General features: G+C 52.1%; 1 long non-coding RNA gene across 1 annotated transcript; it reads left to right on the top strand.

Annotated features, from left to right (window-relative positions):
- Window positions 1-1,024: 1,024 nt before the first annotated feature.
- On the top strand, window positions 1,025-8,436 carry LOC127482935 (uncharacterized). Its single transcript, XR_007908862.2, has 3 exons — window positions 1,025-1,135; window positions 4,766-5,397; window positions 7,051-8,436. It is a non-coding gene; the product is annotated as an uncharacterized lncRNA (long non-coding RNA).
- The last annotated feature ends 14,534 nt before the right edge of the window (window positions 8,437-22,970 follow it).

The raw sequence follows: 22,970 nt of genomic DNA, 5'->3' as shown, positions 1-22,970 counted from the left end.
GTCTCCCAGGGCTCACTCCTGAGGCAGAGCTGCCCTTCTGGCCTGGCCGTCCTGGCCCACGGTGGGATGGGGGGTCCTCAACCTTCCCCCCAGCACTGAAAGAAAGGGATGAACTGTAAGCAGTTTCGCTGCTGGGAAAGCTTCTCCAGGGCACCTGCCGCCTGCCCTGGTGACCTCGCAGGTTAAGTAAGCGAGGCTGCCTGGGGAAGCAGCAGCTCCGCCTCCCAACCCACATCCGCGTGGCTCTCAGTGCCAACTGACCTTCGGCACAGATGTTGCCAGCTGTCCTGGCTCTCCTGGCTCCTGCCCTGGGAGCCTTGCGGGGAGTGGGGGAGGGGGTGGGTTTCTGGGTGAGGGAGACTTTCCCAGCTTGCGGGGGCCACCACGCTCTGCCCGGGGTCTCGGAACTTGGGAAGGGAGGTCCCCACCTGTGGCTTGGGCCTTCAGTGTCACCCTCTCCAGTGTGTTTTGGAAAGAGGCCTCGTGCTTATGTCCAAAGTCCCGTGTGCAACCTGGCAGGTGACCTTGGCCGCAAACTTTACCTGTTGGGAGCTCTTCCCTTCCCTGGGAAAGGTGCTTGGGAGGGGTTTCCGTGGGTGGCAGAATCTGCTCCTGAAGGTGGGGGCGGTGCCGCCCTTAGGAAGCCTCCAGCCCAGGGACCCTGCCTGAGGCCCACAGGGGATATTTTCTGCTGTAAACTTTTTAAGGGAGTTTTGAGAAAAGCTGTTTTAGGAATGACTTGGTAACCAGTAACTTACTGACTTGGATTAGCTGTGATCTTTCAGATCCGTGTACGTGGAAAGTCTTAGAAAGCGAGAAAAGCAACTCAGTGTTTCTAAATGTGGTGGCCATTTTCTTGACACTGAACGGATTTGTTTTCAGAAGCCAGTTAGGACCCCTCTGGCTAGCCCCTGCCCCAGCAGATTGCTCCTAACCACTGGGACGTTGCTTTTGCTTTAAAATCTTCCCAGGCAGTTCAAATGCGTAACCTCTGACCTGGAAGAAGTCAGTGAGAGGGGCCCACAGGACCCTTCCCCCCAGTTCCTGCAGGGAAGGCAGAGCCCTCTCCCTGCCTGCAGCCCCAGGCCTGGTCCCTCCCAGACGCCTAATTTAGATCAAGGTCCAGCCAGAAGAGGTTTGATCTCTTTATATTTTTATATTTGCACTACGGTCAGTTTGTTTTGTTTGCAGCCATTTTATTCAGTAACCTTTAGCCTTGTTCTCGTGTTAGTTTACTTCTCTTTTTATCTCTCACTGCTCAGAGGCCCAGCGGGCCAGCAGAAGAGAGGGGGTTTGCCCTGGATGTGGGGGGACTGTAGGCCACAGCCAGCTCCTGGAGCTCCTGGGCCTTTCCTGCCCCTGAGGCAGGTGGCCTGGGGGAAGTCCTTGATCTTAACCCAGACTGTCAGTGCCTGTGGGTGGCCCTCACCTTCAAAGCAAGAACTTCCCTTGATTCAAGCCTCTCCAGCCGGAGGAAGTGGAAGAGCCTAGTGGGACGGGAGGGACCTGTCAAATAAATAAAAAATAATAATAATATAATAATAATGAAATGCAATCAAACAAATAACTCGCTGACAAAGAGATATGTATGCCAGCTGTGATTAGTACTTAGGTGTTTTTTTTTTTTAATATTTATTTATTTATTTGAGAGGTAGAGTTACAGACAGTGAGAGGGAGAAACAGAGAGAATAGTCTTCTGTCTGTTGGTTCACTCCCCAATGGCTGCAGTGGTCGGAGCTGTGCTGATCCGAAGCCAGGAGCCAGGTGCTTCTTCCAGGTCTCCCATGTGGGTGCAGGGGCCCAAGGACTTGGGCCATCTTCCACTGCTTTCCAGGCCACAGCAGAGAGCTGGATTGGAAGAGGAGCAGCCGGGACTAGAACTGGTGCCCATATGGGATGCCGGCGCCGCAGGCAGAGGATTAACCTACTGTGCCACAGCGCCGGCCCCGGTACTTAGGTTTTAAATGTCATGTAGTCTGTATGAAGACAGCTTCCAAGTCAAATGCAAGTTCTCTCTCCAAAGACACAGAAAAGAGAATGATCACAAGGTGGCCCCCTTGAATTTCGCGTGACTAGGTCCTGTCATCCAGGCGGGCGCACTAAGGAATCACAGCGCCCCAAGGGCAAAGCCTCTCGTTTCACAGTGGCAAACCGAGGAGTTTCAGGGATGTCCAGAAATTTGCTGCGGGGCACAGTGAAGATCTGGATTCAGATCCAGCTGCTCTGTCTCCCAAGTGACAGCCACCAGTGCATCTGAGCTATGTGCTTTATAAGTGTGACGTCACTTAATTCTCCGATAGGTTTCATTAGTCTCATTTTACAGCTGAAGACAATGGGGTGAGCGAGAGGCTGAGTCAGCTCGCCCCAAGTCACATGTGTGTCTCATTCCATGCCAGACTCCCACCTGCACGGGTCTCCGTCCTTGCCCCCGCCCCACACTGAGATTCTGGCCTCTTTCCTGAGGGGAAGATGCGCTCAGAATCTCTGACCCTGGAAAGGGAGAGGGTACTCGTACAGAGCCCCTGCTGGCAACCACTGCTCCAGGCTGGGGAGTAGATCGTGTTCAAGACTCTGCAAGGCTTCTGATGGAGGTGATGGAGGGCACGGGGAGATGAGAACTGATACTGCTACAGGGTGCGTCCACTTGGGGCCCCACAAAGACATGTTCAAGCCTAAGCCCCGTACCCGTGTATTTGCAAATACGATCTTTGCAGATGGAATCAGGATGAGCTGAAACTGAGCTAGAGTGAGCCCCACATCTGATAACCGGTGTCCTTATCAGAGAAGGGAACTTGGGACACAGAGACCCAAAGAAGATGTATTCGGAGGGAGGAGGGCTGGGGATGGAGTGAAGAGGCTACAGCCCAAGAATGTCCACAATGTCCAGCACCCAGGAAAGCGAGGACAGGGCCAGGAGAGCCTGGGGAGGGAGCATGGCCCTGCTGACACAGCGACCCAGGACTTCAGCCACCGGGATGGCGAGAGAGTGGATTTCCCTGTTTGACACATCCAGTTTGTTAATGCGTGATGGCAACTCGGTTGCTCCATGGAAGATTGGGCAATCACATCCCCCAGATGCTAATATTGTCAGTATGTCATGTGGACTTGGGTAGCACAACAGAGGGCTTCAGCCTTGACCCAATTTATTTTATTATCTTCCTGGATACAAATAAAGAAAATGCCTGTCAATAAAAGCAGTGGATTGCACAAGATTCCAGAGCCGGTGCTGGAGGCAGGATCCATATTCCAAAACCCCTCAACAAATGGCAAAAATGGACTGAACTTTAATTTTCATTTATTTATTTTCACTTTATTTGAAAGGCAGAGAGACAGAGAGAGCTAGACAGGGAAAGAGAGATCTTCCATCTGCTGGTTCACTCCCAAATGCCTACAACAGCTGGAACTGAGCCAGTCCAAAGCCAGGAGACCAGAAGACAATCTGGGTCTCCCACATGAGTGGCAGGGCCCCAGGTGTTTGAGCCATCACCACTGCCTCCGGGATGTGCACTAGGAGGCAGCTGGAATTGGGAGCACCGCTGGGACTTGAAACCAGGCTCCCTGATGCAGGGTGCCAGTGCTAACGCCCACCCCGAATACGCTTTATAAATGAAATGGAAGCTTATCAAGGACAAAGTCCTTTATTCAGGTTCTGAATGCAGCAGGGAGGAGGAGTCCCTGGCTTGATGACGGCTCACAAAACAAGAGGTGCTGCTGCAAGCCTAGTACGACTCAATCATACACTGCAGTCGCTGAAAAGCCAACGCGTCTTTAGGCTGCTCCCGTGCCCTGGAGAAATGACACGAACATCCCAGGGATGTCTGGGCTGCTCGGGTCACATCCGGAGCGGCATTCAGCTCTGGGCGCTGCATTTTGATACCACTCAGCATCCAGGGAGAAAGCCAGGAAAGCAAGGGGTCTGGAAACTGATGCAATTGGGGGATGGGGCTGTTTGCCCCAAGATGAGAAGATGGTTTTTGTTATGTTAAATACGAGAAGAAGGGAAAGGAAAGGGAGACACTGTGCTAGGTGACACACAGGTGACAGGGCTCAGTCTGCAGGCACACGGCACACCTGTTTGTTCCGAAGCACTAATCCAAGATCACCCATGTTTTCCACCTCGACTTTGTCCATGGGTCTCAGGGCGCTGTGTGTTGCCTGTGGCAACCTGTTGAGGATGAGTGTGTGGCCCAAGCCAGACCAGTGAGTGTCTACTGAAGTATTTCATAGAAATGGTCGGGCAGAGACTCTCCTTCCCCTGGGATCACGGAGCCTGTAGGACAGAAGCCTGGAGTTTTCTGAGGTCCTCCTGCTAGGGTATCCGAGTGCTGCGGGGACAGCGGTGGCTGCGAAGGAAGGCGACCTCGGATCCACGCATACCAGACAGGGAGCAAAGCAGGATTAACTGAAGTCGGAAAGCTCCCACTGCAGCAGTCAGGAGGGGGCTCCGAGAGAGAAAACCCCCAGGAATTTGTCAAGTGGTGTCTTGTAAGCACAATACAGGTGAACAGAGTAAGAACTAACAATCAATCAAGGGGTGGGGACAGATCCCACCAGGGACCGGGCTGTCATCCTGCCTAGTGTGCTTATGAGAAAGCAAAAAGCCATCAGAAGGGTGGGATAAGTAACTTCGTCCTTCTATTCTCTTGATGAAACAAGAAACCCAGAGGAGTGGGATTGGTATTTTGTCTTGCTAAAGGCAGCTTCTGGACAGAAGCAAGCATTTTATTCACCCTTAAAGGGACTCCCCCTTTTCTCATTGCAACAGGGACCCGATCTAACCACCTCACCTAACGCCTCTCGGGAGGACCCTGTTTGATAATGAAGTCAGCACGAGAGATGGAGACACAAAGATTTCTGCTACATCAAGTGAATGCCTGGCTCCGCGGTTCCTGTGATCTGTGATGTGCTCTGTGACATAGCACAATGCAATCCTCCTCTGTGCGTCTACCACTGTGAGCTAAGGCTCTTGTCATTTGCTGTAAGCGTGCTCACCCCCTCCTGGAAGGATGGCAGCTGTCTGATGAAGGCGGCACTGAAGAGCTGTAATGGTGCTACTGGAAAATGGTGGCAGAGAAATTACTATTACTATTACCTCGGTTCTTCGTCTCACGTGAAAGAAGAATTTCCAAGCAGACAAGCAGAGGGATTTAAAAAGATTTATTAGAGTCAAAGATCTCCAGCCAGAGCAGCATGAGGGGGGCTTCAAAGAGAGGGAAAAACCTGAAAGGACTGGTAGCACTGGGATTTTTTAAGTACAATTTCGAAGGAAAAAAAAACAACTGGACAATCAGATTGGCATTCAGTTACCAGGCAGGGACAAAAACCACCAGAAGACCTGATTTACAATTCTCCATCCTGTCTGGCCTGCTCTTGATAAAACAGAAACCATCCAGAAGGGTGAGCTCCCTTGCTATTCTCGTGGTCAGTTTGGAGATTCCGAGGGAAGGAGGGCGGCCTGTTTGTTCTTGCTAAAGATAAACGTTCTGGGAGAGGAAGCAAATATTTTATACCCCAAATTCTACTGGGACCATCTGACTCCTCACAGTAGTTAATGTTAGTGAGCATCTTCTACAGGTACATATTGTGATTTGTTCTTTTATTTTATTTAAAAGGCAAAGAGACAGAGACACAGATAGAGAAATCTTCCATCTGCTGGCTCATATTCAAATGACCGCAGTGGCTGGGTCTGGGCCAGGCTGAAACCAGGAGCCTGGAGAGCCGTCTGAGTCTCCCACATGAGTGGTGGGGATCCAGTGCTTCAGCAATCATCACTGCCTTCCCAGGCGCATTGGCAGGAAGCTGGATTGGAAGCAGAGCAGCCAGGACTTGAACCTGTGTTCTGATACGAGATGCTGGCATGGCTAACCTGCTGCACCACGATGGTTTTCATTTTTTGGTGGCTATATTTGCATGTCATTTAATGAGTTCAATGGTTCTATAAGACTTTCCATGAAAAACAATGGCTCTTGCAATTCAGGTCCCATTTCCGACTGGGGTGGGGGGGCAATTGCTTTCCACTTTGTCAGCTGATTCTTTATTGACTTTTCACTGTTGAAGATGGGGTTAAGCTCATTGTTGCTCTGTCTGCCCCCCCCAACTTCTGTCATAATTGTGCTTCCATCAGTACTAACTGTTTACATTTCTGACTGAAAACTCTGTTCATGGCTGATGAAGTATACTGTCATAACATTTTCTTGCACAACATTTTCTTTTCCCTAGAGTTGATAATTGTCTTCATTACTTAGTATTCGGCTTATTTGTTACTCATTCAACCTTAAACTCTCCCCTACTTTTATAAATCTTGAGTCAATGTGGTCAAGACATTAGGTTCCATCTCTCTGGGGAAAAGCCTGTGTGAGAACCTCTGACTGTACCTGTTGCAACCAGCTGGCATGCATCAGCAGCATTTCATTAGCAGCTAGAGTGCCCCTTTGCTCCTCCCTTTATGGGCTCTTGGTTCCTGGATTCCACTTCCTCTTTTTCTCATCAAAAGCATTTCATTCTTTTTGAGAGGCAGAGAGAGACAGAGGCCAGCAGAAATGGATCATCCACCTGCTGCTTCACTCACCAACAGGCGAGCCTGGGTCAGGCAGAAGCCAGGAAAGAGGACCTCAATCTGGCCTTCCCTCCCTTGGGCAGGGAGCCAAGTAGCTGAGCTGTCACTGGTGTCCCCCCGGGGTCTGCACTGGCAGAAAGCTGGATAAGACGCCGTGGTGCGGGACTTGAACCAGGCATTCCAATTCAGGATGCACGTGTCCCGAGCAGCTGCTTAACTTCTGTGCCAAGTGCCTGCCCCTCTTCCTCTCACTTTGACAGACCATATCTCCCAGGAACTTCCTGAAACGAGGTTTATTCTTGAGATCGTCTCTAAAAACATTTCACGCTTACACTGAATGGCTGTAGGTTGGACATCATTTTCCCTTGCGAGTTAAAGCTCTTTCTTGTTTCATTGTGTTTTAGCTTCCAGAGTTGAGGGTGAGAAGGCTGATGCCAATCTGAGTCTCAAACCTTTGTATAAAATCTGTTTTGTTTCTTTCTCAAAACGTGCAGAATCTTCTCATTGTTCCAGATAGCAGCCTCAACAGAGTTAGAGAAGACCGAGCCGCAGTCCCCAAGGAACTCAGAGCAGTGGAGCAGCACATATCGGTTCTCTATTGTGTAAGAAATTACTTCCAAAGCGAGACGCTTAATACAGCAAACGCTTGTGATGCACAGTTTCTATGGATGAAGACTCTGGCCCCAGCTTTGCTGGGTGCCTCTACTCAGAGTTTCTGACAATGAGACCATGAGTGACAGCTGGGGCCCAGTCACCCCGGGAGCTTGCCTGAGGCCATTCATTTCCAAGCTCACCTGTGGGACAGTTGGCCGACCGCAAGTCCCTACTGGCCATTGGCTGGAGATGTGTGTCCTTCCTTGCCAGTACACCACAGTGACGATGGTGCTTCCTCCTCCACAAGTCTTTTGTTCTAATATATTTATTTGAGAGGCAGAGACATGGGGAGCTCCTATCCACTAGTTCACTCCTCAAATGCTCTCAAAGGACAGCGCAGGGACTGAAGCTGGGACTCAGGAATGCGATCCGGGTGTCCCATGTGGGTGGCAGCAGCCCAGCGACTTCAGCCATCACCACTGCCTCCCAAAGGCTGCACCAGTGGGAAGCTGGAGCCAGCAGCCGGAGCCAGGAGCTGAGCCCAGGCATTCTGATGTGACACACGGACCTCTCAGCTCCTTGGCCAAATGTCCACTCCTCCTCCACATTCCTGTTAGAAGTGAGTTGGGGGCCGTGCTGTGGTGTAGTGGGTTAAGTAGCCGCCTGCAACACTGGCATCGCTTATGGGTGCCCAGTTCTAGTCCTGGCTGCTCCACTTCTGATCCAGCTCCCTGCTAATGTGCCTGGGAAGGCAGTGAAAGATGGCCCAAATACTTGGCCACTGCCAGCCACGTGGGAGACCAGGATGGAGTTCTGAGTTCCTGGCTTTGGCTCAGCCCTGGTTTTTTGTGGTCATTTGGAGAGTGAACCTGTGGATGCCAAATCAGCCTCTCTCTCTCTCTCTCTCTCTCTGCCTTTTAAACAAATTAATTAATTTTAAAAATAAGTAAGTCAGTGAGCCTTGCCTTCATTCAAGGAGACAGTATTCTACAGAGACCAATACCAAGAGGCAGGTTCCGTTCAGAGCCTCGTGGAGCTGCCTAGCACAGCCGGCAAACAGGTTGTGAGAGCGCCGAGAGGGGCGGGGCGGGCGCAGGCCACGCTGGAAACAGGACTCCGAGTGCGGGCGCCAGGCAGGCTACCCGGGGGCAGCTCCACGTTGAGATGCGAAGTGGAGCAGAAGATGACCGGTGCACCCAGGGGTCCGAGGACGTCTTAGAAGAAAGGCATTGCGGAAGCCTGGTGGCTTCTGGGAGCACTGTGGGTGGAGCGCCGGGCAGAGGAGGCAGCAGGGGCAAAGCGGAACAGGAGGCAGGGGGTTGAGGGAGGAAGCTGTGCAGGTGACCAGGTGCCTGTTGGGGGTCGATCTAGGGCAGGAGCCGACGGGAGAGAGGGGAGGGAAAGAGGAGGTAACCAGGGGGTAGACATGACCCCTGCGTGTCCACAGTGCCAGGGACAAGGGATTAGGCCTCTCTCTGAGCCCGGGGAATGCTGGAAGGGAGAGAGGGGCAACCAGTGTGAGTGGAGGGCGGTGCCCCCCACACTGCAGGCAGGAGCAGCCCCACGTGCCTGTGGGCTGAGTAGGCACAGGACCAGGAGGCGGGGTCTTCTCCTGGCCCCATGGGGGAGTGAGCAGAGCTGGGCAGGAGGTGGGGGAGCCCGGGAAGAAGGCTCAGGCCAGAGGTGTCGGCCGCCCCTTGGGGCCCTGGCCCCACCAGATCCATCTCTGGCCCTGTTGACTGTTTTTCCTCCACACCACAGAGCTGTGTGGTCTGGCTGCGGCGTGGCCCAGCTCCAGGTGCACCTTGGAGCTCCATGAGGGCTTCTCAACTCCCTCCAGCGCCGTACCTGCCCCCCAGCCTCCTGAGTCTGGCACATCCTCGCCCTTCCGAAGCTCACAGAAGACCTTCAGGTCCTCGGCTAACTGTCGGTCACCTGCTGGTCTCACTGCCCCTCTGTCTCTGAGGGCCTGGGCAAATGGGGCACTTGGGGGTCTTCCAGCTGGAAAAAGAGGCTGGACCTTTGCCCTCCTAGTCCCTGCCAGCGCGGGCTTGCTGGGACTCCACCTGCCACCCCCGCTCCCTCTTGGCTCTGTGGGCCCCAGGCTGTTTGTGTTACGTGTGCTCCACAGCCCTCCTACTCCCCACCAACTCTGTTTGCCTTCCCTATGCTCAGGTTGGCCCGGGGTAGGTGTGTATGCGTGCGTGTGTGTGTGTGTGCATGTGTGCACATGTAGAGGCTTCCGTGAGTTCAGCTCCTCACCTTAACTCTGCAAACTTCTTTTGAGGTTTGGTGTTGTCCCCAAGCTGTGCACTGATGTACTGGGGCCTGAGGTCCTCCTGGCCTGGGTCGACAGCTGGCCAGAGGCTTCTGGAAGCCACGCAGGCCACCCCCTGCTCCAGGCATGACTACTCCTCAGAGAACTCTTGTAAGCAGATGCAGGAATGATGCATCTTCAGGGGCACATGCTCACACCCTGAGGTCCAGGCTCCTTGGATCTGGCCCACATCCTTCTGGAAGGCTCAAGACGAACAGGGCTGCCTCCTTGGGGCTTCTGGAAGGTGGAACCAGCGTGGGTCTGCATCCCTCAGCTTTGCCTCCAGGTGGGAAGGGACCCATTCCTTTGGCTTCTTGCCCTCTGTAGCGAGGCCCAGCCCACAGCTGCCTCGGGCCAGAGCTGAGATTGCCCTTGGCACCGCAAAGGGCTGAGATGTTATGTAACAGGTCTTGGCCAGACATTCTGGTCCCGCAGGTACAGCGTACAAGTCAAAAAATGTTCTCAAGTGCAGTGCAGCTGCCCAAGCACGCAGGCCTGGGGGGGGGGGGGGGGTCAGGGCAGAGGCCTCGGCAGGAGAGGGATGGCTTTTCTCAGGGACTCTGGCCCCCAGGCACTGACCCCGGGCAACGGCAGACTCAGGGATGAGGGATGCACCCGCTCCCCAGAACAGCTTTGTGCCCTCACTGTCATCTCTGGGACCAGTGGACCTGCCTCTGCTTCCCTGCCTGTCGCCAGCTCTGCTGTGCCCTGCCCTCCCCGTGGTCCCGTCATCCCCACCCTCGCTTGCTTCTGTGGGATTTCTTTTCTTTCTCTCTTCCCTTTTTTAAGATGCATTTTATTTATTTGAAAGAGTTACAGAGTTGGGGCGGAGGGAGGGACAGAGACAGGGAGGTCTTCCATCTGCTGCTTCATTTCCCAGATGGCTGCAATGTCCAGGGCTAGGCCAGGCCAACACCAAGAGCCAGGAGTTTCTTCCCGGTCTCCCCCATGAGTACAGGGGCCCAAGGACTTGGGTCATCCTCCGCTGCTTCCCCAAGTGCATCAGCAGGGAGCAGGATCAGAAGTGGAGCAGCCAGAACTTGAACCTGCACCCATATGGAATGCCGGCGCTGAAGGTGGAGGCTTAGCCCACGAGGCCACAGCACAGGCCCCCGTGCTGTGGCCCCTTCTGTGGGATTTCACTGAGAGGCCCACACTTTGGGGTACCTCCACCCTTCCCCCTACTTCCTCTTTCCCTCTCTCTCTCCCTTGCCTCTGCCCCTCACTGTCTCTTAGAGAGTGGGGCTGTTGTCCCTTCTCCCCTCCTCCAATTCTGCCCCGATCCTGAGCCTCTGGCTTTGGGCTCATGGGAGAGGCAGCCTCTGACCTCTCCATCTGCAACCCTGGGGCGAGTCCCTGCCCCTCTCTGGCCTCTGTCAAAAGGGACCGTGATGCTCACCGGCTCCTCTGTGAACATCAGGAAGGGGACACTGACTCTGTCACATGACTCAGGTCTTTCACATTCAGCCCTTCAATGCAGTCGTTCATCACCTGTTTATGAGATGCCCGGAACTGTCCAGGCATCTGGAAATGAAGACCCTCGGGCAGCCACTAAACCTGCTCCTCAGAATTAACTGGTGAGCTTCAGAAAAGACAAGCAACCAACCCTCCCCAGACCTACAGGGTTGAATCTGCACGAGCGGTCCAAGGATGCATGGGGGAGGGCCATGTTTTTACAGCAGCTCCCATGAGCCAGACCCCCAGGGTGGAGACAGAGAGGGAGTAGTTGAGGGGGAAATGGGCTGAGGGAGGGGAAGCGGAGACCCCAGTGCACTCTGGGAAAGCTGGGGAGTAAGGTGCAGAGGCTGGTGACCTGGAAGTTGGGTCCATGTTTCCAGACTGGCGAGGGTTTGAAGGCCTGCAGGGATCCTTTTAAAAAGCGACGGAAGGAATCATACAGGAAACACAGCACCTCCGCCTATTGCATCACAGTCAGTGCTTAGGGATATTTGTAGAGGATCTTACCCATAGATCAGCCTTTCCCTGTGTATTTCTTCCGGAGAACCACCCTAGAGTGTATGTTTAAGCTAAAAAAAAAAAAAAAAAACAAAAAAACAGAGTCTGCTCATTTTGATAGCAGAGATGGGTGGAATAGAGGGTCTTTGCACAAGACAGAACTCAGGCGTGAGATACAGAGTGGTAGCAAGGTAGCAAGGTTTAGTGGGGCAGGGCATCCAACAGAATGGATCGGCACATCCTCTTCTGACCGAATCTGGGAGAGAGCGCCCAGCCGTTCAGACTGGGATAAGCAGGGTTTAACAGAGAATACACTTGCCAGGCCAAGCGGGCATCTCAGGAGAGAGCTGAGCACGCGGTCTGCATCCAGACTGGGGCTTATAAGGGAATGGGGTCCAGTTCTTCCGCTTCTCCCTTCCCTCTGCTGCTGGACAAAGGGTTTTCTGGGTGTGAAATGGGTAAAATTCCTCCCAAGGTCTTATTACCAGGGTTGTCAGACTGGGCAGCCCAGTGGCAGCGGGCAGTGAGGATTCTCCTAGGGGGCCTTCCTGGGGGGAGGCTGGGACCACCTATAACGCTGGGGCATGGGCAGGACTGTGTGGTTAGAACACCGGGCAGCTTCCAAGGCGTGCTTCCGAGGGTGCCAGAGGCTGCTCCCTTCATCTCTGCGGGTGCTTTGCCTTCCATGATTTCATCTCACACACAGGCTGGTTTCTACCTTCCTCCCTAACAACTCCTTCAAGTATTTATGCGATATTCAGATGTTCATAAAGCAGTTACTGAGTTTGGCTGCCCGAAGTCCACAAAGAAATGAGCAGTAAAAAAATCAAAACAGAAACACAGTTGCTCCGACCTGAATGCTTTTCCTGTTTCTTGGGAGTTTGCAAAGCCAATCAGCAGCCACACCCCGGCGGGCAGCAGAGTGCTCATTCTGCACCAGTGTCTCTTTCTCCTCTGCTGAAGCTAAAATGAGCACCTGCGGTTGTAAAATGTGCCCAGTGCTTTTGTTTTTCATTTGCCAATCATTGGAGCATCAGGCACTGGTGATGGCAAGGACAAGGAGTGAGACAAAAAATGGCGCCCCCTGCTGGAGCCTACTCAGCCCACAGCGCTGGATAAAGCAGGCAGATGTGGGGGGTGGGGGTGGGGTGGGAGGGTGTCAGAGGTGATCCAGTGTGAGGGCGCGAGTGGGACCTCAGGACAGGGCTGGAGCTTGGGTGAGGGGGCCCCGGAACGGAACTTTGCAAACTCTTACCACTTCAGGTAGAAGTAGAGACTCACATTTTGCTGATTTTTTTTTTTTTTTAGATTTATTTGTTCATTTGAAAGGCAGAGTTACAGAGCAGAGGCAGAGAGACAGAGAGTTCACTCCCAAAATAGCCAGAGCTGAGCTGATCCAAAGCCAGGAGCTTCTTTTGGGTCTCCCATGTGAGTGCAGGGACCCAAGCACTTGGGCCATCCTCCACTGCTCTCCTAGGCGCATTAGCAGGGAGCTGGGTTGGAAGTGGAGCAGCTGGGACTCGGGCTGGTGTCCATATGGCGCTGCAGACAAGGGCTTTAACCCTCTGTGCCGTGGTGCTGGCCCCTGCAGTGGGTTTGAAACAGGATAATAAAGGTTCATGCTGGCTGGCGCCGCGGCTCAATAGGCTAATCCTCCGCCTAGCGGCGCCAGCACACCAGGTTCTAGTCCTGGTTAGGGTGCCGGATTCTGTCCCGGTTGCCCCTCTTCCAGGCCAGCTCTCTGCTGTGGCCATGGAGTGCAGTGGAGGATGGCCCAAGTGCTTGGGCCCTGCACCCCATGGGAGACCAGGAGAAGCACCTGGCTCCTGCCTTTGGATGAGCGCAGTGCGCCGGCCACAGTGCGCCAGCCGTGGCGGCCATTGGAGGGTGAACCAATGGCAAAAGGAAGACTTTTCGTTCTCTCTCTCTCACTGTCCACTCTGCCTGTCAAAAAAAAAAAAAAAAAAAAAAGGTTCATGCTAAGTGGTGATCTATATTTTATTACCTTTCTCTTATTTTTCAGGTTTTTTTTTTTACCATGAATATTTACTGCTTTCTTAACTTTTAATTTTTTTATTTGAGAGAGAGTGAAACAGAGAGACAGGCAGACTGAGCCCCTGTAACCCACAGAGCCAGGGTCTGAACCCCTCCCCTGGGGAACCAGGCAAAGGAGTGAAGTTTCATCAGAAGCTGTCTGCCACGCCCAGCTGGGGGAAACAGGCGGCCTCAGCCCAGGAAATAAGTGGCTTTAACCGACCTGAGAATCTGGCTGGAACCAGTCATGACCACAGCCAGCAGAGCATGTGCAAGCATCAGCGGGAAACGAACCTTTCCCAAATGTTCATGCTGAAGTCCCCAGCCCAGGAGGAGCTCAGGCCTTATTCCCATAAAATGGGATGTGTAGCCGAGCTGCACCTGTGCGAGCTCGTGCCGCCCTTACCTGTGATGGTAAAAGCTGCCCAAGGAAGCAGGGCTTTGGAGAGTGGTCCCTCTGGCCTCCTTACTTGCTGCCAACAAATAGCTTTGGATGACAACTCTTTCTGGTGGTCTCGGTTTCTCTCACCAGGAAGCTGACCCACATCTTGGATGTGTAGCATTCCTGTCTGCTGGTTCACTCTCCAAACCCCCACCATGACTGAGGCTGGGCCAGGCCAAAGCTGGGAGCCAGGAGCTCAATGCAGGTCTTCCATGTGGGTGGGCAACAGGAACCTGACCATAGGACCCAGCACCTGCTGTCTCCTGGGGTGTGGATTAACAGGAAGCTGGAATGAGGAGTGGGGCCAGGCAATCCGACCCAACACGGGCATCCCAACCAGTGTCTTAACCACTGAGCCAAAAGCCCAGCCTGTTTTTATAACTTTTTCATAATATAACTTGGAAAAAAAGATGACAAGACCGGCAGGAGAAGAAGCTGACAGCAACTACAACAAATGATTTGATTAATAAGCAGCTAACCAAGACTGGTCATGAGCGAAGTAGAATTTCATCACATTTTACTCAAAGTAATTTTTCTAAAGATTTATTAATTTATTTGGAAGGCAGCACGAGGGAGAGAGAGAGAGAGAGAATCTCATCTGCTGCTTTATTCCCCAAATGGCTGCAGTGGCCAAGGCTGGGCCAAGCCAAAGCCAGGAACCAGGAGCTTCCTCTGGGTCTGCCACATGTGTGCAGGGGCCTAAGCCCTTGGGCCATCCTCTGTCACCTTCCCAGGTGCATTAGGAGGGAACTGGGTTGGAAGCAGAGTAGCCAGGCACTGGAATGGGTGCCCCCGTATGGGATACCAGCATCACAAGCAGAGCTTAACCCGCAGCGCCACAGCGCGAGCCCCGAGTTTCGGCAGTGATGAACGCCATGCCCGTCAGATGAAGCCAACAGGACAGGGTCGCATCACCAACGCAGCAAACGCTTTCGCAGAGTTGGTGAGAGTGTGCGCACACGTGTGTAGAAAAGAGTGGAGCAACACAGCTGTGAAGAACAAAAAAGCCACGTGCAAATGCACGTTTCTCTTGAACAACAAAAAGAAGCGGATTAAATATGCAGTAATAGGATAACGAAGAAACTGCGGCCTGTCGATGTGCTGGAAGATCAGGTTGCCTGCAAAAATGCTGTTTATGGATCCTGTCGGATTAAGAGTGGGCGTTTATGATCAAAATGTTACATGACACGGGAAATGTAAAGTGGACTCCTCTGAGTGCCGCTATATAAACTCTGCGTGCACCTGGGCAAACAGGCAGGCCTAGGCAGAGAGAAACATCACTGGGCGAGAACGCTGGGATCACAGGTGATGGAGTTTTCCTTTAAAAATTCCTTCAAAGCCCATATTGTTTTTATAAACGTTCTTTCCAGGGAGAAGTCAGGATGTGGGTAGAACCTGGGAGCTATGTGGAAAATATGCCGCAGGCCGCCGCCTCCTCTCCTGCAGCCCGGGCTCCGGCCTCCAGGCTCCGGCCTCCAGGCTCCGGCCTCCCTGCCCACACCCTGGGAAGGAGCCAGGGAGGTCCACGCTACTTCCCTCAGCCTCTAGCAGGCCCTGGTGCCTGCCTGGGGCCCTGCACACTCCCTGCCAGCTCCTCTCATGCCTTATCTCCTCGGAATCCCCAACAGCGCAGGGGGGTCGCTGCCATTATCTCCACACTCCAGGCCCGGGGGGCAGGGTAACTCGCCCAAGATCTCACAGTGGGCAGAGAGCACAGCCTCGAGTTTGGCTCTGCTCCTCACCCCTGTGCCCCACCGCCGCCCTGGGTTCTCAGCTCAGATCCTCCTCCGAGGGGCTTGCGGTGCAGTGGAGGTGAGGGACCCTGGAGGGCGGGGGATCTGCCGTATGCCTCCTCTCCTGCCCTGGGAAGACTGGCCCCAGTGTGAAACCCTCCTAGTGGGGTTCTCGAGGGTGGCGGCTTGGGCTCCCTGGCCCTCTGTTCACCCTGGGACTGAGCACTGCCCCACAGCTCGGGAGCAGTCGCTGTTCCTAGGGTCTCAGGGGGAACAGCCATCCATGTTGCAGGTACCCGGGCAGACGCTCACGGAGCTGGAAGAAGGATTTCAGAAGGAAGACTGGCAGAGGCCTTTGCCTCGTGATTAAACTTGCTTCTGACTAGCACGATGAAAGTTGTCGTGGAGGTCTCCCCAGAGACGGCCTGGAGATGCTTGCCTGTGAAGGCTTCAGCTGCAGTCACTACCTGCCTGTGTGCGATCATTCCAGCTTCTGCTTGCTGAACAGAGCAGTGGTGTTGCTGTACCCGAGCGAGCGCAAACCCAGGGGCACCCCGCATTGCTGAAATGTGACGGTCCTTGGCCGGCGCCGCGGCTCACTAGGCTAATCCTCCACCTTGCGGCGCCAGCACACCAGGTTCTAGTCCCGGTTGGGGCGCCGGATTCTGTCCCGGTAGCCCCTCTTCCAGGCCAGCTCTCTGCTGTGGCCAGGGAGTGCAGTGGAGGATGGCCCAAGTGCTTGGGCCCTGCACCCCATGGGAGACCAGGAGAAGCACCTGGCTCCTGCCATCAGATCAGCGTGGTGCGCTGGCAGCAGCGCGCCGGCCGCGGCGGCCATTGGACGGTGAACCAACGGCAAAAGGAAGACCTTTCTCTCTGTCTCTCTCTCTCACTGTCCACTATGCCTGTCAAAAAAAAAAAAAAAAAAATTAAAATGTGATGGTCCGTTATTGCCTGCGGTGGAGAACTCTCGACCCTGAAGCTCAAAGCAACAGGGTTGATAAAGGCAAAAACCAAGAGGAGAGGAGGAGGAGTACTCGGTTGTTAGGGTCAAGCTGACCTGAGCCCTATGGGAAACTAATACCAATTGCAATCTTGACAACCCAGCAAGTGCCAGCCCTCCTAGGAGCTGGGGTGCCTGTCCCCGACGGGGACAGTGGGACAGGGCCTCCTCCCTGGTGTGGGCGACCCCTGTCCTGTCACTCCTCATTCAGAAACTTCTTCCTCACACTGAGTTCAATTTTCTGCTACTATAATTATTTTTAAAGCTTTCTCCTTTGAGTTTTTTTTTTTTAAGATTTTTATTAGTTATTTGAAAGATAAATTTGCAGACAGAAAGAGTGAGAGACAGAGAGAAAGATCTTCCATCCGTTGGTTCAATCCCCAAATGGCTGCAACGACTGATCCGAAGGCAGGGGCAAGGAGCTTCTTCCAGGTCTCCCACATGGGTGCAGGGGCCCAAGCACTTGGGCCATCTTCTACTGCTTTCCCAGGCCATAGCAGGGAGCTGGATCAGAAGTGGAGTAGTTGGGGTATGAACTGGCACCTATATGGGACACCACTACTATAATTACTAACATAATAATTTTGTTGCTTTCCTGTCATTACAGAACCATTGAAAAATATAAAACATACATACTTGGAATACATATGAATTATAGGGAGGAAAAATATCACCCACAAAATCATACCCTGGAAACCCACTCATGTTTTAGAAGGTTTTCCGCTACACTTGTTCCTCTACACTTCATTTCCTAGGCAGTCACGCATTGCTTAATGACAGGGACACATTCTGAGACACGTGCTGTCAGGCAACGTGATCATTGTATGACATGATAGGGTACACTCACACAAACCTGCATGGCTTAGCCTGCTCACACCGAGGCCAACTGATGGACAGTACAGCCCTTAGCCCCTGCCTGCAAACCTGTAGGCATGTCACTGGACTGAACCCTGTAGATGACTGTAATACAATACATCTAAATCTAAAACCAGGGAAGTTAGGGGCAAGCACTGTGATGCAGTGGGTTAAGCCAGCTCTGGGGTGCGTGCATCCCATATCCGAGTGCCTGGGATCAATCCCACCTTTGCCTCTGCTCCCAACTTCCAGCTCACGATGGGGGCAGCAGATGATGACTTAAGTGCTGAGTTCCTGCCATGTGGGTGGGACACCCTCGTGGAGTTCCAGGCTCCTGGCTTGAACATGGCCCAGCCCAAGTGTTGCGGGCATCTGGGGACTGAATCAGCAGGTGGATCATCTCTCTCTCCTCTCTCTCTCTGACTGTGCCCTTCAAATAAATAAAAGTGAATAAACAAATGTTTAAAAAAGAGTAAATGTTGGCAAGTGCCGTGGCTCACTAGGCTAATCCTCCACCTAGCGGCGCCGGCACACCGGGTTCTAGTCCCAGTCAGGGCGCCGGATTCTGTCCCGGTTGCCCCTCTTCCAGGCCAGCTCTCTGCTGTGGCCCAGGAGTGCAGTGGAGGATGGCCCAGGTCCTTGGGCCCTGCACCCCATGGGAGACCAGGATAAGTACCTGGCTCCTGCCTTTGGATCAGTGCAGTGCTCCAGCCACAGCGGCCATTGGAGGGTGAACCAACGGCAAAAGGAAGACGTTTCTCTCTGTCTCTCTCTCTCACTGTCCACTCTGCCTGTCAAAAAAAAAAAAAAAAAAAAAAAAGTAAATGTTGCAGTGAAAGTATTATAGTAAAGATTAAAAAAAATGGGGACTGGCTTTGTGGCACAATGGGTTAAGCTGCGGCCTGCGAAGCTGGCATCCCATACGAGTGCAGGTTCTTGTCCTGGCTGTCCTGCTTCCGATCCAGCTGCCCGCTAATGCACCTGGGAAAGCAGCTGAAGATGGTCCAAGTCTTTGGGCCCCTGCACCCACGTGGGAGACCCAGATGGAATTCCAGGCTCCTGGTTTTGGCATGGTCCAGCCCTGGCCATTGCAGCCACTTAGGGAGTAAAATAGCACATGGAAAAATCTCTTTCTCTCTTTGCAACTCTGTCTTTCAAATAGATAAATAAATTTTTTTAAAATATGTATTTATTTATTTGAAAGGCAGAGTTACACATAGAGAGAGAAGGAGAGGCAGAGAGAGAGGTCTTCATCCGCTGGTTCACTCCCCAACTGGCAGCAATGGCTGGAGCTGCGCCAATCCGAAGCCAGGAGCCAGGAGCCTCTTCTGGGTCTCCTACACAGGTTCAGGGGTCCAAGGGCTTGGTCCGTCCTCTACTGCTTTCCCAGGCCATAGCAGAGAGCTGGATTGGAAGTGGAGCAGCTGGGTCTCGAACTGGTGCTCAAATAGGATGCCGGCACTGCAGGCGGCAGCTTTACCTGCTGTGCCACAGCACTGGCCCCAATAAATAGATTTTTTTAAATAGATAAATCTTTAAAAAATTAAAGAAAGATTTTAAAACATGGGACACTTGTACGGAGCACTTCCCACAAATGGAGCTTGCTCTGGGTGAGTCAGGGGTGAGTGTGAAGGCCTAGAACATTCTGTGCACTGCCAAAGACTTAGTCAATGTTGTACATTTAGCTTAAAACAACTTTCCTCGGCTGTGCAAAATAAGACTCTGGTCTTACAAACCCACAGAAAAGAAGAAACTGAGTGTGCTGTGCTGGACTTATGCCATGGCTTGTGGGTTTAAAAAAATTCTAAAAATTTATTTTAATTCACTTGAAAGGCAGAGAGGTAGAGAGTTCTTCCATCTGTGGTTCATTGCCTAAATGCCTGCAATAGTGGTTTGTTTGTCATATATAAAATTTAACGTATTTATGTCTAATATACAACAGATACATGTTACTTAAGAGACGGTTAGAGAAAGAGATAAACAGATAAATGGCACGCTGGCCGTAGCAGCCATTTGAGGGGTGAACCAACGGAAGGAAGACCTTTCTCTCTGTCTCTCACTGTCTAACTCTGCCTGTCAAAAAAAAAAAAAAAGTGTTATGTACTCCATGTAATTATGTGTTACATTTCTATATGACTAGCTTGTTTACACCACCAATGTCACTGGAACATGTGAGTAATGGCTAGCCCTGTGATGGTGAGGCTGCTACCATGTCGCTAGTTGACAGGACGTTCTCAGCTCCATGGTTGACGGCATCACTGTCATGTGCTGCGTGATTTCTTTTTAACTTTTATTTAATGAATATAAATTTCCAAAGTACAGCTTACGGATTACAATGGCTTTTTCTCCCCCATAACTTCCCTCCCACCCACAACCCTCCCCTCTCCCACTCCCGCTCCCCTTCCATTCACGTCAAGATTCATTTTCAATTATCTTTATATACAGAAGATCAATTTAGCATATATTAAGTAAAGCTTTCAACAGTTTGCACACACAGAAACACAAAGTGAAAAATACTGTTTGAGTACTAGTTATAGCATTAAATCACAATGTACAAAAAAAAATCACAATGTACAGCACATTAAGGACAGAGATCCTACATGAGGAGTAAGTGCACAGTGACTGTTGTTGACTTAACAAATTGACACTCTTGTTTATGGCATCAGTAATCACCCTAGGCTCTTGTCATGAGTTGCCAAGGCTATGGAAGCCTTTTGAGTTCTCTGACTTGGATCATATTTAGACAAGGTCATAGTCAAAGTAGAAGTTCTCTCCTCCCTTCAGAGAAAGGTACCTCCTTCTTTGATGGCTCACTCGCAGAGAGCACTTCTTCCTCACTCGCAGAGATCTTTCATTTAGGTCATTTCTTTTTTTTTTTTTTTTTTTTTTGGTCACAGTGTCTTGACTTTCCATGCCTGAAATACTCTCATGGGCTTTTCAGCCGGATCCAAATGCCTTAAGGGCTGATTCTGAGGCCAGAGTGCTGTTTAGGACATCTGCCATTCTATGAGTCTGCTGTGTATCCCGCTTCCCATGTTGGATCGTTCTCTCCCTTTTTTATTCTATCAGTTAGTATTTGCAGACACTAGTGTTGTTTATGTGATCCCTTTGACTCTTAGTCCTATCGTTATGATCGATTATGAACTGAAATTGATCACTTGGACTAGTGAGATGGCATTGGTACGTGCCACCTTGATGGGACTGAATTGGAATCCCCTGGCACGTTTCTAACTCTACCATTTGGGGCAAGTCCAATTGAGCATGTCCCAAATTGTACATCTCCTTCCTCTCTTATTCCCACTCATATTTAACAGGGATCACTTTTCAGTTAAGTTTCAACACCTAAGAATAATTGTGTATTAATTAAAGAGTTCAACCAATAGTATTAAGTAGAACCAAAAAAATACTAAAAGGGATAAGGTATTAAATTGTTCCTCGACAGTCAGGACTAGGGCTGATAAAGTCACTGTTTCTCATAGTTTCCTTTTCACTTCAACAGGTTTCCTTTTTGGTCCTCGGTTAGTTGTCACCAATCAGGGAGAATATTTGATATTTGTCCCTTGATTGATGTGACTGGCAGCTCCCTTTACCCCCTTTGGGCTCCTCATCGCTTCACCTACCCTCAAGAGTACAGTTTCCCAGAAGTCCCAAAAAGAGGCCTGCCCGTCTCATCTCCTGCTCCCATTTGCTCCTTGCTCCCAGGCGGGGCTTCAGCCCACCCTCTTGGACCACTGCCTGGAGCAGCTGCACAAGAGGGGCCCAGGGACCCCTTCCCTGCAGGGGGCTCTGTCCTGAAGATCCTCAAGGAAGAAGTGCTCTCTCTGGAGCACAACCCCCCCCCCCCCCCCCCCCCCCCCCGTGGGGAAGAGCATTTGGGACTGAGATCCCGCACTCGGGTTTTCTGTGCATGAATGTGCTCAGGGCATCGCCTTGCACCATGGGAGCAGCAGCAGCACCACTGCGTCCTATACTAGATGGAACAGCCCCGGCCATCGCCATCGGCTGTCGCTACACAAACCTCCCAGCGTCACCCTCACTCGATATTCCAACAACACGGTCACACGGTTGCTGGTAACTCAAATACTAAACGCTAGATGGTTCTGACTGGCTCTGGGCTCCCAAAGCTTGATCTGTCGTGAATTCTCTAGTGGGATCTTCCCACCTGCCTGCTTGGATGCTGGAATGCTTATGGGGCCGGCTCAACTTGTGAGACCTTGGAGTCTCCAGCCCAGTCCACCTACACAGGCCTGGCAACCACTCCCTCAGCTCACTGCGCTGGCCTGAGTTCAGGGACCACTTTCTCCACTTCCCACAGTTCTCCCAAGGCTATGCTGCCCACAACGCCTACTCCAGTCCCGCCATTTGCTTTACCTCTGCTTTGTCTGCACCCTGGAGCCTGCATAGTCCACCTGCTCCCTGCAGCAACAGGCAGGGGAAACCTAAGGCCTTCTCTCTTTTGTCCCATCAACATCTCCCCGTGGCTTCCCATTTCCCTCAAAGCCAAACTGAGTCTTTGTAGAGTTGACCTGCCCAGCTCCGTGGGGCTCTGTTCTTTCCATGTACCTGGCCCGTTCCTGGCCCAGGTCCTCTGCACAGCTGTCCCCGCCACCTGCAGTGCTCACCCCTCAGGTGTCAACATGGTGCTGTCTCTCTCACCTCTTTAAGTCTTGCTTCAGACTTCAACTTCCCAATGAGCCCTGCGCTGGCCCCATGCTCAGCACTGCAGTCCGTGTTCCCCCTCGCACCCCCGGCTCCTTCACCTCCCTACTCGCCTTAAAAAAAAAAAAAAACAGATTTATGTATTTATTTGAAAGGCAGAATTATGGAGAGAGAGAGAGAGAGAGAAGAGAGAGAGAGGAGAGAGATCTTCTATCTGCTGGTTCACTCCCCAAATGCCCTCAACAGCCAGGACTTTGCCAGGCTGAAGCCAGGAGCTTCTTCTGGGTCTCACACATGGGTGCAGGGGACCCAAGCACTTGGGCCATCTTCCACTGCTTTCCCAAGCGCATTAGCAGGGAGCAGGATTAGAAGTGGAGCAGCTGGGTCTCAAACCGGTGCCCATATGGGATGCCGGCACTGCAGGCTGTGGCTTAACTTGCTGTGCCACAGTGCCAGCCCCTCCTACTCTCCTTTTGCAACAATTCCAATAGTTTTTTGTTTGTTTGTTTTACCACCGTCCAACACCTGCAAAATTAACTCAGTTCTCTTCTGTATTCGTTACTATTCATCCCCCACACATAAAGCAGGTTTCCTGAAGGCAGAGATCGCTTTCTCTCTTTTTAAATTTGATTTTTATGTCATTTCAAAGACAGACCTCTCGTGTGCTGGGTTACTCCTCAAATGCTGGGAACAGCTGCGGCTGGGCCAGGCCAAATTCCAGAGCCCATGAACTCAGTCCAAGTCTCACAAGCAAGTGACACGACCCAAGGACCTGAGCCATCACCCACTGCCTCCCTGGGTGCACATTAGCAGGAAGCTGG

The sequence above is a fragment of the Oryctolagus cuniculus genome, chromosome 4 (assembly GCF_964237555.1).
Source record: "Oryctolagus cuniculus chromosome 4, mOryCun1.1, whole genome shotgun sequence".
NCBI lineage: Eukaryota > Metazoa > Chordata > Mammalia > Lagomorpha > Leporidae > Oryctolagus > Oryctolagus cuniculus.
The sequence above is the reverse complement of the archived record's forward strand: the minus strand, read 5'-3'. Positions and strand labels throughout refer to the sequence as shown.